This window comes from Leptodactylus fuscus, chromosome 2 (genome assembly GCF_031893055.1).
Source record: "Leptodactylus fuscus isolate aLepFus1 chromosome 2, aLepFus1.hap2, whole genome shotgun sequence".
Taxonomy (NCBI): Eukaryota; Metazoa; Chordata; class Amphibia; order Anura; family Leptodactylidae; genus Leptodactylus; species Leptodactylus fuscus.
The window spans coordinates 68,455,149-68,469,503 of NC_134266.1; positions in this window are offsets into that span (position 1 = coordinate 68,455,149).

Genomic DNA, 14,355 nt, shown 5'->3' on the forward strand with positions numbered 1-14,355 from the left:
CCTTTTTATTTTTTTTTTAATATTTTTTTTACTTTTTTTAAACTTTTTTTTTGCATTTATTAGACCGCCTAGGGGTATTGACATGGGTGGGCGGTGTCACGGATTGTCAGAGCGGTGGGGGTCGGCAAACATGGCTGCTCCGGAGCGTTAAAGAGAGCCTCCTGGAGTATCGTTAAGGTGAGGGGCAAAGTGGTAAAGTATATGTGAATGTGATTGTGTGGGGTTAGAGGCTAAGCTGTAGAGGGCAATATGAATTTTGGGACTTGCTATGGTCCAAAGTGTGTGAGATTGCAGAGATGGTGGTGTGAGTTTGGGTTTTGTGGGAGTCCTGGCACAAACGTATGTGCGCTATTGTGACGAAAAGTAGCCTATTGCACAATCAGGTGTATTAACTATGTTTGTGGAAAATTTCAGCCAAGTCGGTGGAGCGGTTTTTCCGTGATTGAGGAACAAACATCCGAACATGCAAACATCCAAACACACAAACCCACAAACTCACAAACTCACAAACTTTCACTTTATAATATTAATAGGATACTCTTGAATTTACATAAACTAGCACTTTAGATAGGATCCTTATCTTAAGGGATATCCTTTTAAAGGGGTTATTCAGGAATAATAAAGTTTAATAGTAGAGATGAGCGAACAGTGTTCTATCGAACTCATGTTCGATCGGATATTAGGCTGTTCGGCATGTTCGAATCGAATCGAACACCGCGTGGTAAAGTGCGCCATTACTCGATTCCCCTCCCACCTTCCCTGGCGCCTTTTTTGCTCCAATAACAGCGCTGGGTAGGTGGGACAGGAACTACGACACCGGTGACGTTGAAAAAAGTAGGCAAAACCCATTGGCTGCCGAAAACATGTGACCTCTAATTTAAAAGAACAGCGACGCCCAGCTTCGCGTCATTCTGAGCTTGCAATTCACCGAGGACGGAGGTTTCCGTCCAGCTAGCTAGGGCTTAGATTCTGGGTAGGCAGGGACAGGCTAGGATAGGAAGGAGAAGACAACCAACAGCTCTTGTAAGAGCTAAATTCCAGGGAGAAGCTTGTCAGTGTAACGTGGCACTGACGGGCTCAATCGCCGCAACCCAGCTTTCCCAGGATCCTGAATGGAATACACTGTCAGTGTATTCCCGTATACCCGATATATACCCCGATACCCGTTCCAACGGTGTGCCCCCCCACCTTCACCCCAGAAATACCCTGCAAGTCCCCTAGCAATAGAATTGGGGCTATATACACCCACAATTTTTACTACTGGTATACAGTGCCATTGTCTGACTGGGAATTCAAAGAATATATTGGGAATACAAATACCCTCATTTCTTGCTACTGCCATATAGTGCCAGTTTCTGACTGGTAATTCAAAGAATATATTGGGGTTACGTGCACCCACAATTTTTACTACTGGTATACAGTGCCATTGTCTGACTGGGAATTCAAAGAATATATTGGGAATACAAATACCCTCATTTCTTGCTACTGCCATATAGTGCCAGTGTCTGACTGGGAATTCAAAGAATATATTGGGGTTACGTGCACCCACAATTTTTACTACTGGTATACAGTGCCATTGTCTGACTGGGAATTCAAAGAGTATATTGGGAATACAAATACCCTCATTTCTTGCTACTGCCATATAGTGCCAGTTTCTGACTGGGAATTCAAAGAATATATTGGGGTTACGTGCACCCACAATTTTTACTACTGGTATACAGTGCCAATTTCTAACTAGGAATTCAAAATGCGCAAGGCTCCCGGAAAGGGACGTGGACGAGGCCGTGGGCGAGGTCGGGGGAATGGTTCTGGGGAGCAAGGTAGCAGTGAAGCCACAGGGCGTCCCGTGCCTACTCCTGTGGGGCAGCAAGCATTGCGCCACTCCACAGTGCCAGGGTTGCTTGCCACATTAACTAAACTGCAGGGTACAAACCTTAGTAGGCCCGAGAACCAGGAACAGGTCTTGCAATGGCTGTCAGAGAACGCTTACAGCACATTGTCCAGCAGCCAGTCAGACTCTGCCTCCTCTCCTCCTATTACCCAACAGTCTTGTCTTCCTTCCTCCCAAAATTCCGAAGCTTTACAGAACAATAACCCAAACTGTCCCTGCTCCCCAGAGCTGTTCTCCGCTCCTTTCATTGTCCCTCAACCTGCCTCTCCACGTCACGATTCCACGAACCTAACAGAGGAGCATCTGTATCCAGATGCTCAAACACTAGAGTCTCCTCCATCTCCGTTCGATTTGGTGGTGGATGACCAGCAACCCACCCTCATCGACGATGATGTGACGCAGTTGCCGTCAGGGCATCCAGTTGACCGGCGCATTGTGCGGGAGGAGGAGATGAGACAGGAGTTGGAAGAGGAAGTGGTGGATGATGAGGACACTGACCCGACCTGGACAGGGGGGATGTCAAGCGGGGAAAGTAGTGTGGATGTTGAGGCAGGTGCAGCACCAAAAAGGGTAGCTAGAGGCAGAGGCAGAGGTCAGCAGCTTAGGCGAAGCCAGGCCACACCCGGAATCTCCCAAGATGTTCCAGTTCGTACCCAGCCCCGAAAAACTCCCACCTCGAGGGCACGTTTCTCGAAGGTGTGGAGTTTTTTCAAGGAATGCGCCGAGGACAGATATAGTGTTGTCTGCACAATTTGCCTCTCGAAATTGATTAGGGGCTCTGAGAAGAGCAACCTGTCCACCACTTCAATGCGCCGTCATTTGGAATCCAAGCACTGGAATCAGTGGCAGGCAGCAACGGCAGGACAAAGGCCGACTGCCGTTCACGCCACTGCCACTGCCTCTGCTTCTGCCTCTGCCACTGCCACTGCTGACTGTGCTGGCGATGCACTCCAGAGGACGAGCCAGGACACCACTTCATCTGCCTCCGCCACTTTGTTGACTTCTACCTCATCCTCCCCTGGTCCTGTCTTATCTCCTTCTCCTGCACCATCAAAGGCACCATCAGGCGTTTCTTTACAACAACCCACCATCTCTCAGACATTGGAGCGGCGGCAGAAATACACTGCTAACCACCCACACGCGCAAGCCTTGAACGCCAACATCGCTAAACTGCTGGCCCAGGAGATGTTGGCGTTCCGGCTTGTTGAAACTCCCGCCTTCCTGGACCTGATGGCAACTGCGGCACCTCGCTATGCCGTCCCTAGCCGTCACTACTTCTCCCGGTGTGCCGTCCCCGCCTTGCACCAGCACGTGTCACTCAACATCAGGCGGGCCCTTAGTTCCGCGCTTTGCACAAAGGTCCACTTGACCACCGACGCGTGGACAAGTGCATGCGGACAGGGACGCTACATTTCACTGACGGCACACTGGGTGAATGTAGTTGAGGCTGGGACTGCTTCCCAAACTGGCCCGGTGTACCTCGTCTCCCCGCCTAACATTCCTGGCAGGGACACGAGAAGAACACCCCCCTCCTCCTCCTCCTCCTCTACCGCCTCCTCCTCCGCCACCGCCTCCTCCTCCGCCACCGCCTCCTCCTCCGCTGTTAGATTGACCCCAGCTACGAGTTGGAAACGTTGCAGCACTGGCGTTGGTAGACGTCAGCAGGCTGTGCTGAAGCTGATCAGCTTGGGGGACAGACAGCACACTGCCTCCGAGGTGAGGGATGCCCTCCTCGATGAGACGGCAATATGGTTTGAGCCGCTGCACCTGGGCCCAGGCATGGTCGTTTGTGATAACGGCCGGAACCTGGTAGCAGCTCTGGAGCTTGCCGGACTCCAACATGTTCCATGCCTGGCCCACGTCTTCAACCTAGTGGTGCAACGTTTCCTAAAGAGCTACCCCAATGTTCCAGAGCTACTGGTGAAAGTGCGGCGCATGTGCGCCCACTTTCGCAAGTCGACAGTAGCCGCTGCTAGCTTAAAATCTCTCCAGCAACGCCTGCATGTGCCACAACACCGGCTTTTGTGCGACGTCCCCACACGCTGGAACTCAACGTTTCAGATGTTGAATAGAGTGGTTGAGCAGCAGAGACCTTTGATGGAATACCAGCTACAAAACCCTAGGGTGCCACAAAGTCAGCTGCCTCAGTTTCACATCCATGAGTGGCCATGGATGAGAGACCTTTGTGACATCCTACGGGTCTTTGAGGAGTCCACAAGGAGGGTGAGCTCTGAGGATGCGATGGTGAGCCTTACAATCCCGCTCTTGTGTGTTCTGAGAGAATCCCTGATTGACATCAGGGATAACTCAGATCACACAGAGGAGTTAGGGATAGCATCCGATCCGTCACAGCTGGAGAGTAGGTCCACACATCTGTCCGCTTCACTGCGTTTAATGGAGGAGGAGGAGGAGGAGGAGGAGGAAGAAGAGTTGTCCGATGATGTGATGGTGATACAGGAGGCTTCCGGGCAACTTCGAATCGTCCCATTGTTGCAGCGCGGATGGGTAGACATGGAGGATGAGGAGGAAATGGAGATTGAACTTTCCGGTGGGGCCAGAGGAGTCATGCCAACTAACACTGTGGCAGACATGGCTGAGTTCATGTTGGGGTGCTTTACAACCGACAAGCGTATTGTCAAAATCATGGAGGACAACCAGTACTGGATCTTTGCTATCCTTGACCCCCGGTATAAAAACAACATCTCGTCTTTTATTCCGGTAGAGGGGAGGGCCAATCGCATCAATGCTTGCCACAGGCAATTGGTGCAGAATATGATGGAGATGTTTCCAGCATGTGACGTTGGCGGCAGGGAGGGCAGTTCCTCCAGTAGGCAACCAAGTTCTCACCGGTCCACACAAACGAGGGGCACACTGTCTAAGGTCTGGGACACCTTGATGGCACCCCCTCGCCAAAGTGCCGCCACGGAGGGTCCTAGTGTCACCAGGCGTGAGAAGTATAGGCGCATGTTGCGGGAATACCTTTCCGACCACAGCCCTGTCCTCTCCGACCCCTCTGCGCCCTACACGTATTGGGTGTCGAAGTTGGACCTGTGGCTTGAACTTGCCCTATATGCCTTGGAGGTGCTGTCCTGTCCTGCCGCCAGCGTCCTATCTGAGAGGGTGTTCAGTGCAGCCGGTGGCATCATCACTGACAAGCGCACCCGTCTGTCAGCTGAGAGTGCCGACCGGCTCACTTTGATAAAAATGAACCACCACTGGGTAGAGCCGTCATTTTTGTGCCCACCTGTGTAAAGCACCCCAACATGAAACTCCATGTCTGTACTCAACCTCTCCAATTCCTCCGCATCCTCATACTCATCCACCATAAGCGTTGCACAATTCTGCTAATACTAGGCTCCCTCCACCCTGATTTCCCCCAACTCTGCTGGTTAGAGGCTCCCTCCACCATGAATTTGCCCAAACTGGGCTGTTTAGAGGCTCCCTCCACCATGAATTGGTCCAAACTGGGGTGGTTAGAGGCTCCCTCCACCATGAATTGGTCCAAACTGGGGTGGTTAGAGGCTCCCTCCACCATTAATTGGTCCAAACTGGGCTGGTTAGAGGCTCCCTCCACAATTAATTGGTCCAAACTGGGCTAATTAGAGGCTCCCTCCACCATGAATTGGTCCAAACTGGGTTTTTTAGAGGCTCCCTCCACCATTAATTGGTCCAAACTGGGCTGGTTAGAGGCTCCCTCCACAATTAATTGGTCCAAACTGGGCTAATTAGAGGCTCCCTCCACCATGAATTGGTCCAAACTGGGTTTTTTAGAGGCTCCCTCCACCATTAATTGGTCCAAACTGGGCTGGTTAGAGGCTCCCTCCACAATTAATTGGTCCAAACTGGGCTAATTAGAGGCTCCCTCCACCATGAATTGGTCCAAACTGGGCTGGTTAGAGGCTCCCTCCACAATTAATTGGTCCAAACTGGGCTAATTAGAGGCTCCCTCCACCATTAATTGGTCCAAACTGGGCTGGTTAGAGGCTCCCTCCACCATTAATTGGTCCAAACTGGGCTGGTTAGAGGCTCCCTCCACCATGAATTTGCCCAAACTGGGGTGGTTAGAGGCTCCCTCCACCATTAATTGGTCCAAACTGGGCTGGTTAGAGGCTCCCTCCACAATTAATTGGTCCAAACTGGGCTAATTAGAGGCTCCCTCCACCATGAATTGGTCCAAACTGGGTTTTTTAGAGGCTCCCTCCACCATGAATTTGCCCAAACTGGGCTGTTTAGAGGCTCCCTCCACCATGAATTGGTCCAAACTGGGCTGGTTAGAGGCTCCCTCCACCATGAATTTCCCAAAACTTGGCTGTTTAGAGGCTCCCTCCACCATTAATTGGTCCAAACTGGGCTGGTTAGAGGCTCCCTCCACCATTAATTGGTCCAAACTGGGCTGGTTAGAGGCTCCCTCCACCATTAATTGGTCCAAACTGGGCTGGTTAGAGGCTCCCTCCACCATTAATTGGTCCAAACTGGGCTGTTTAGAGGCTCCCTCCACCATTAATTGGTCCAAACTGGGCTGGTTAGAGGCTCCCTCCACCATGAATTTGCCCAAACTGGGCTGTTTAGAGGCTCCCTCCACCATGAATTGGTCCAAACTGGGCTGGTTAGAGGCTCCTTCCACCATGAATTTCCCAAAACTTGGCTGTTTAGAGGCTCCCTCCACCATTAATTGGTCCAAACTGGGCTGGTTAGAGGCTCCCTCCACCATGAATTGGTCCAAACTGGGGTTTTTAGAGGCTCCCTCCACCATGAATTGGTCCAAACTGGGGTTTTTAGAGTCTCCCTCCACCATGAATTGGTCCAAACTGGGGTTTTTAGAGTCTCCCTCCACCATGAATTGGTCCAAACTGGGGTTTTTAGAGGCTCCCTCCACCATGAATTTGCCCAAACTCTGCTGGTTAGAGGCTCAATCCACCCTGATTTTCAAAACAAATGTTGGTGCCAACCTCAACTTACTACAAGGGCCAAATTCACTGCTGGTGACAAGCTCTCCTCACTGCAAGTGCCAAATACACATGTTTCAAGGTGTTTTCCTACTGTCAGAGAGGTGGTATTGAGTGTGTAAAGTGTGTAGTTGTTAGGCTGTGATGTTGGGGTAATAGAGGGTCTTTGGTGTGTTAGATGCCCCCAGACATGCTTCCCCTGCTGTCCCAGTGTCATTCCAGAGGTGTTGGCATCATTTCCTGGGGTGTCATAGTGGACTTGGTGACCCTCCAGACACGGATTTGGGTTTCCCCCTTAACGAGTATCTGTTCCCCATAGACTATAATGGGGTTCGAAACCCGTTCGAACACACGAACATTGAGCGGCTGTTCGAATCGAATTTCGAACCTCGAACATTTTAGTGTTCGCTCATCTCTATTTAATAGTGCATTCCCTGCATTGGATAAGGTTTTTTACTAATATATAGGCAGGACTCATAGAGCCCTGAAATTACCTTTGTAGAGTTCAGCAGGGTGTAGCCACTCTGGCCCTGTCTGATGTTATTGACTGCCCTGTACTTGGCCATAGGTCCATTGAATAGAGTAAAGTTAGTCCTGTGACCAAAAGTCAGAGCATAAGCAATGGAGGTAGATACCTGGTGACCTAATAGAGATGGCCTATTTTATGGACAGGCCATCAATATTACAAAGGTGAATAACATACATTATACACTGTTTTTGCCATGGAGTCATTACCCAAAGTTGGTGGCTGAGCCTCATTTAAGGGGATAACTAGAATGTGGCCACCAGTTTAGTACACATCAAAATAGGGTAGGACACTTTATACTTCAAGGCACTGACAAAATCCTCTATTGCTGACTTCCATTAAAAGTAATTTTTTTCACAACTGTGAAAAGTTCTGCAAGTAGAAAATATACTTAAGAATTTGTAGAAGATTTTCACAGCTCTTTATTTTCATACATAAATGTTTTAAGAAAGCAAAAAATTGTATTAGTAAGTTGTGTGTACATGAGGTGACTATGACACATTCAAGAGAAAATAATACTAAACTTTTCGGCCTGACAATTCCAATGTTAATTTTGTATTCCATTATTTTGGAATTTGAAGCCACACATTTATTAAAGTAAATTCTAACTAGTCATTGATATTATATGTGGAAAAAATTCTTATAACAATTGGAGTAAATATGAAGAACACCTTAAGAATTGGCAGTGAAACAAACACCTAGAATCTGTTCTTCTCCATCTTCATTTTACTTTAATTGTTAGTAATGTTGTTAATCACCATTAATAATGGGAGGCTTTTGTGAAAGGCAATAATTATTAGCTGTCTCGTATGTCAGGAATCGGCAATAAAGCTGCTGACCTGTGGACTTTTATAAGAAGCTGATGGGAACTGAAGTGGATGAGATAAGTATAATACATCTCAGAATTAACTCCATTGATAATAAAAAGGAAATATATAATTCAGAAGGGAGAAGAAGTGCATTAAGACAATACTAATGAATATTGTTTAACAGTATGTAGGATCCCCAGAAATTTACTAAGATATATTTTCCCAGAAATACAAGTTCATTTTGCATTTCAGGAGTATATTGCATTAAACAGACCAACCATCATCAATCACAGTAACTTCTTTTTTCTTTTTAGAGGGGTTAATAGAATTTAAGGCATTTTGTTAGAGGGACTTTGACAGATACTATGTTATCCTAAGAAAAAATCTTGATACATGCTGATAATATACTATTAATATAAATGGAAAATCCAGAAAGTAAATTAGAGTAAACAATGCAAGTTTGGCATACAGTAATAAAGTTTTTAGGAGAGAAGCCTTATGCATACAGCAGAGATGTTAGCACAAGGAGTCCCATACAGTTTTGGACTAGAAAGCTTTGTGGAAAGCAGTATGTATGGCAGTATTTTCCCCTACAAACAATGCTTGAGAAAAGCATTGACATCCAATACATATGACATCCGATATAACATTCTAAGAGCTAAGGAATGCAGTGGTAAAAAGTCAATGCACCCTTATTGGTACCATATAGAGACAACATATTCTGAAGCACTTTACAAATTGTAGGGTTCAAGTACAGACAAAACGAGGCACATAAGAATTTACAATCTATGCGGTAAAGGGGGTGATACAAAGATAGCATTTTTTATAAAGTGGTACAGCTGTTTTTATGATTAAGGTATTTTCATTACACATATAAATAAAGTTGTATGAGCCAGTCAGTGTCCTTTTATGTGTAGATGGTGCCTGGACATATAAGATTACAATCCGATAAGGCATCATATCCTGTGGCATAATGTGGGAGCGTGAACAGTGGAGGGATAGATTTAGACTATGTAACTGCAGAAAGGTTTAGATTAGGAATTGCGATAGGTCTGTCTGAAAAGATATGTCTTTTGATGTGCTTGAAGCTGCAGAAATTGGCCGTTAATCTGATTGTACGGGGTAGAGTATTCCAGAGAAGTGGTGCAAATTGAGAGAAGTCTTGGATACAGGATTAGAAGGTTCTGATAATAGAGAATGTTAGTATTAGGTCATTGAATAAACAGAGAGCAGGGGTTGGGTGATAGACAGAGATGAGGGAGGACATGTAGAGAGGGAGTTACAGTAGTCAACTAAAGAGTAAGTCAGGGTGACAATGAGGATCTTTAATCTTAGGAAACAGAAAATTCTGGGAATGTTTTCACAGGAGGTGACATGAGCATGTGAGTGATATGAGGGTAAGGAAAGATCTGAGTCAAACATAATCCCGAGGTAATGGGCATACTGCCTCGGAGTTATGGTAAGACCGGAGACTGAAATGGAGATGCCAGGGTTAGGTCTGTCAGATGGTGGAAACAGCAGTGGTTCAATCTTTGAGAGATTCAGCTTCAGATAAATTGAAGTCATGATATTTGAGACAGCAGAGAGACAGTCATTGGTATTCTCTATTAGTGCAGGGGTGATGTCACGGAATGAGGTATATAGTTGGGTGTCAACAGCATAAAGATGGTACCAGAAAACAAATCGGGTGATGATTTGTTCAATAGGGGCTGTACAGAGAGAAGAGCAGGGGCCTAGGACTGAGCCCTGGAGAACACTAACAGCAAGGGGAAGAGGGGAAGAGACAGAGTCTGCAAATGATACACTGAAAGTGCAGTCTGAGAGATACAAGGAGAACCAAGAGATCAGGAGTGTCCACAAGGCCGACAGAATGGAGCATAGTAAGGAGGAGTTTGTGGTCAACAGAGTCAAATGCTGCTAAGAGATTCAGAAGAATAAGAAGAGAGGTCACGATTAGAATTATCTGTCAAGAGATCAAGGGACTTTTGTAAGGGCTGTTTCAGTAGAGTGCAAAGTGTGAAAGCCAGATTGTATGGGGTCAAGAAGAGAGTAAGTGGAAAGATAGCGGATTCAACAAGAATAGACCAAGTGTTCCAAGATTTTGGAGATGAAGAGTGGGACAGGTAGGTATTTAGCATCACAGGAAGAGTCAAAGGAGGATTTCTTCATTAATGGGGTTATGACAACATGTTTAAAAGAGGAGGGAAAGAGTCCGAAGAATGCTAAAGGTTAAATATTTTAGTAAGGTAAGTATTGACGGCTGACGACAGAGACTGAAGAAAGTGTGAGGGGAAAGGGTCACTATTAGAGATGAGCGAACACTAAAATGTTCGAGGTTCGAAATTCGATTCGAACAGCCGCTCACTGTTCGTGTGTTCGAACGGGTTTCGAACCCCATTATAGTCTATGGGGAATATATACTCGTTAAGGGGGAAACCCAAATCCGTGTCTGGAGGGTCACCAAGTCCACTATGACACCCCAGGAAATGATGCCAACACCTCTGGAATGATACTGGGACAGCAGGGGAAGCATGTCTGGGGGTATCTAACACACCAAAGACCCTCTATTACCCCAACATCACAGCCTAACAACTACACACTTTACACACTCAATACCACCTCTCTGACAGTAGGAAAACACCTTGAAACATGTGTATTTGGCACTTGCAGTGAGGAGAGCTTGTCATCAGCAGTGAATTTGGCCCTTGTAGTAAGTTGAGGTTGGCACCAACATTTGTTTTGAATATCAGGGTGGATTGAGCCTCTAACCAGCAGAGTTTGGGAAAATTCATGGTGGAGGGAGCCTCTAAACACCCCAGTTTGGGAAAATTCATGGTGGAGGGAGCCTCTAAAAACCCCAGTTTGGACCAATTCATGGTGGAGGGAGCCTCTAAAAACCCCAGTTTGGACCAATTCATGGTGGAGGGAGCCTCTAAACAGCCCAGTTTGGGCAAATTCATGGTGGAGGGAGCCTCTAAAAACCCCAGTTTGGACCAATTCATGGTGGAGGGAGCCTCTAAAAACCCCAGTTTGGACCAATTCATGGTGGAGGGAGCCTCTAAACAGCCCAGTTTGGGCAAATTCATGGTGGAGGGAGCCTCTAAAAACCCCAGTTTGGACCAATTCATGGTGGAGGGAGCCTCTAAACAGCCCAGTTTGGGCCAATTCATGGTGGAGGGAGCCTCTAAACAGCCCAGTTTGGGCAAATTCATGGTGGAGGGAGCCTCTAAAAACCCCAGTTTGGACCAATTCATGGTGGAGGGAGCCTCTAAACAGCCCAGTTTGGACCAATTCATGGTGGAGGGAGCCTCTAAACAGCCCAGTTTGGGCAAATTCATGGTGGAGGGAGCCTCTAAAAACCCCAGTTTGGACCAATTCATGGTGGAGGGAGCCTCTAAACAGCCCAGTTTGGACCAATTCATGGTGGAGGGAGCCTCTAAACAGCCCAGTTTGGGCAAATTCATGGTGGAGGGAGTCTCTAACCAGCCCAGTTTGGGCAAATTCATGGTGGAGGGAGCCTCTAAAAACCCCAGTTTGGACCAATTCATGGTGGAGGGAGCCTCTAAACAGCCCAGTTTGGGCAAATTAATGGTGGAGGGAGCCTCTAACCAGCCCAGTTTGGGCAAATTCATGGTGGAGGGAGCCTCTAAAAACCCCAGTTTGGACCAATTCATGGTGGAGGGAGCCTCTAAACAGCCCAGTTTGGGCAAATTCATGGTGGAGGGAGCCTCTAACCAGCCCAGTTTGGGCAAATTCATGGTGGAGGGAGCCTCTAAAAACCCCAGTTTGGACCAATTCATGGTGGAGGGAGCCTCTAAACAGCCCAGTTTGGACCAATTCATGGTGGAGGGAGCCTCTAAACAGCCCAGTTTGGGCAAATTCATGGTGGAGGGAGCCTCTAAAAACCCCAGTTTGTACCAATTCATGGTGGAGGGAGCCTCTAAACAGCAGAGTTGTGGGAAATCAGGGTGGAGGGAGCCTCTAACCAGCAGAGTTGTGGGAAATCAGGGTGGAGGGAGCCTCTAACCAGCAGAGTTGTGGGAAATCAGGGTGGAGGGAGCCTCTAACCAGCAGAGTTGTGGGAAATCAGGGTGGAGGGAGCCTCTAACCAGCAGAGTTGTGGGAAATCAGGGTGGAGGGAGCCTCTAACCAGCAGAGTTGGGGGAAATCAGGGTGGAGGGAGCCTAGTATTAGCAGAATTGTGCAACGCTTATGGTGGATGAGTATGAGGATGCGGAGGAATTGGAGAGGTTGAGTACAGACATGGAGTTTCATGTTGGGGTGCTTTACACAGGTGGGCACAAAAATGAAGGCTCTATCCAGTGGTGGTTCATTTTTATCAAAGTGAGCCGGTCGGCACTCTCAGCTGACAGACGGGTGCGCTTGTCAGTGATGATGCCACCGGCTGCACTGAACACCCTCTCAGATAGGACGCTGGCGGCAGGACAGGACAGCATCTCCAAGGCATATAGGGCAAGTTCAAGCCACAGGTCCAACTTCGCCACCCAATACGTGTAGGGCGCAGAGGGGTCGGAGAGGACAGGGCTGTGGTCAGAAAGGTATTCCCGCAACATGCGCCTATACTTCTCACGCCTGGTGACACTAGGACCCTCCGTGGCGGCACTTTGGCGAGGGGGTGCCATCAAGGTGTCCCAGACCTTAGACAGTGTGCCCCTCGTTTGTGTGGACCGGTGAGAACTTGGTTGCCTACTGGAGGAACTGCCCTCCCTGCCGCCAACGTCACATGCTGGAAACATCTCCATCATATTCTGCACCAATTGCCTGTGGCAAGCATTGATGCGATTGGCCCTCCCCTCTACCGGAATAAAAGACGAGATGTTGTTTTTATACCGGGGGTCAAGGATAGCAAAGATCCAGTACTGGTTGTCCTCCATGATTTTGACAATACGCTTGTCGGTTGTAAAGCACCCCAACATGAACTCAGCCATGTCTGCCACAGTGTTAGTTGGCATGACTCCTCTGGCCCCACCGGAAAGTTCAATCTCCATTTCCTCCTCATCCTCCATGTCTACCCATCCGCGCTGCAACAATGGGACGATTCGAAGTTGCCTGGAAGCCTCCTGTATCACCATCACATCATCGGACAACTCTTCTTCCTCCTCCTCCTCCTCCTCTATTAAACGCGATGAAGCGGACAGATGTGTGGACCTACTCTCCAGCTGTGACGGATCGGATGCTATCCCTGACTCCTCTGTGTGATCTGAGTTATCCCTGATGTCAATCAGGGATTCTCTCAGAACACACAAGAGTGGGATTGTAAGGCTCACCATCGCATCCTCAGAGTTCACCCTCCTTGTGGACTCCTCAAACACCCGTAGGATGTCACAAAGGTCTCTCATCCATGGCCACTCATGGATGAGAAACTGAGGCAGCTGACTTTGTGGCACCCTAGGGTTTTGTAGCTGGTATTCCATCAAAGGTCTCTGCTGCTCAACCACTCTATTCAACATCTGAAACGTTGAGTTCCAGCGTGTGGGGACGTCGCACAAAAGCCGGTGTTGTGGCACATGCAGGCGTTGCTGGAGAGATTTTAAGCTAGCAGCGGCTACTGTCGACTTGCGAAAGTGGGCGCACATGCGCCGCACTTTCACCAGTAGCTCTGGAACATTGGGGTAGCTCTTTAGGAAACGTTGCACCACTAGGTTGAAGACGTGGGCCAGGCATGGAACATGTTGGAGTCCGGCAAGCTCCAGAGCTGCTACCAGGTTCTGGCCGTTATCACAAACGACCATGCCTGGGCCCAGGTGCAGCGGCTCAAACCATATTGCCGTCTCATCGAGGAGGGCATCCCTCACCTCGGAGGCAGTGTGCTGTCTGTCCCCCAAGCTGATCAGCTTCAGCACGGCCTGCTGACGTCTACCAACGCCAATGCTGCAACGTTTCCAACTCGTAGCTGGGGTCAATCTAACAGCGGAGGAGGAGGCGGTGGCGGAGGAGGAGGCGGTGGAGGAGGAGGAGGAGGAGGGGGGTGTTCTTCTCGTGTCCCTGCCAGGAATGTTAGACGGGGAGACGAGGTACACCGGGCCAGTTTGGGAAGCAGTCCCAGCCTCAACTACATTCACCCAGTGTGCCGTCAGTGAAATGTAGCGTCCCTGACCTTTGTGCAAAGCGCAGAACTAAGGGCCCGCCTGATGTTGAGTGACACGTGCTGGTGCAAGGCGG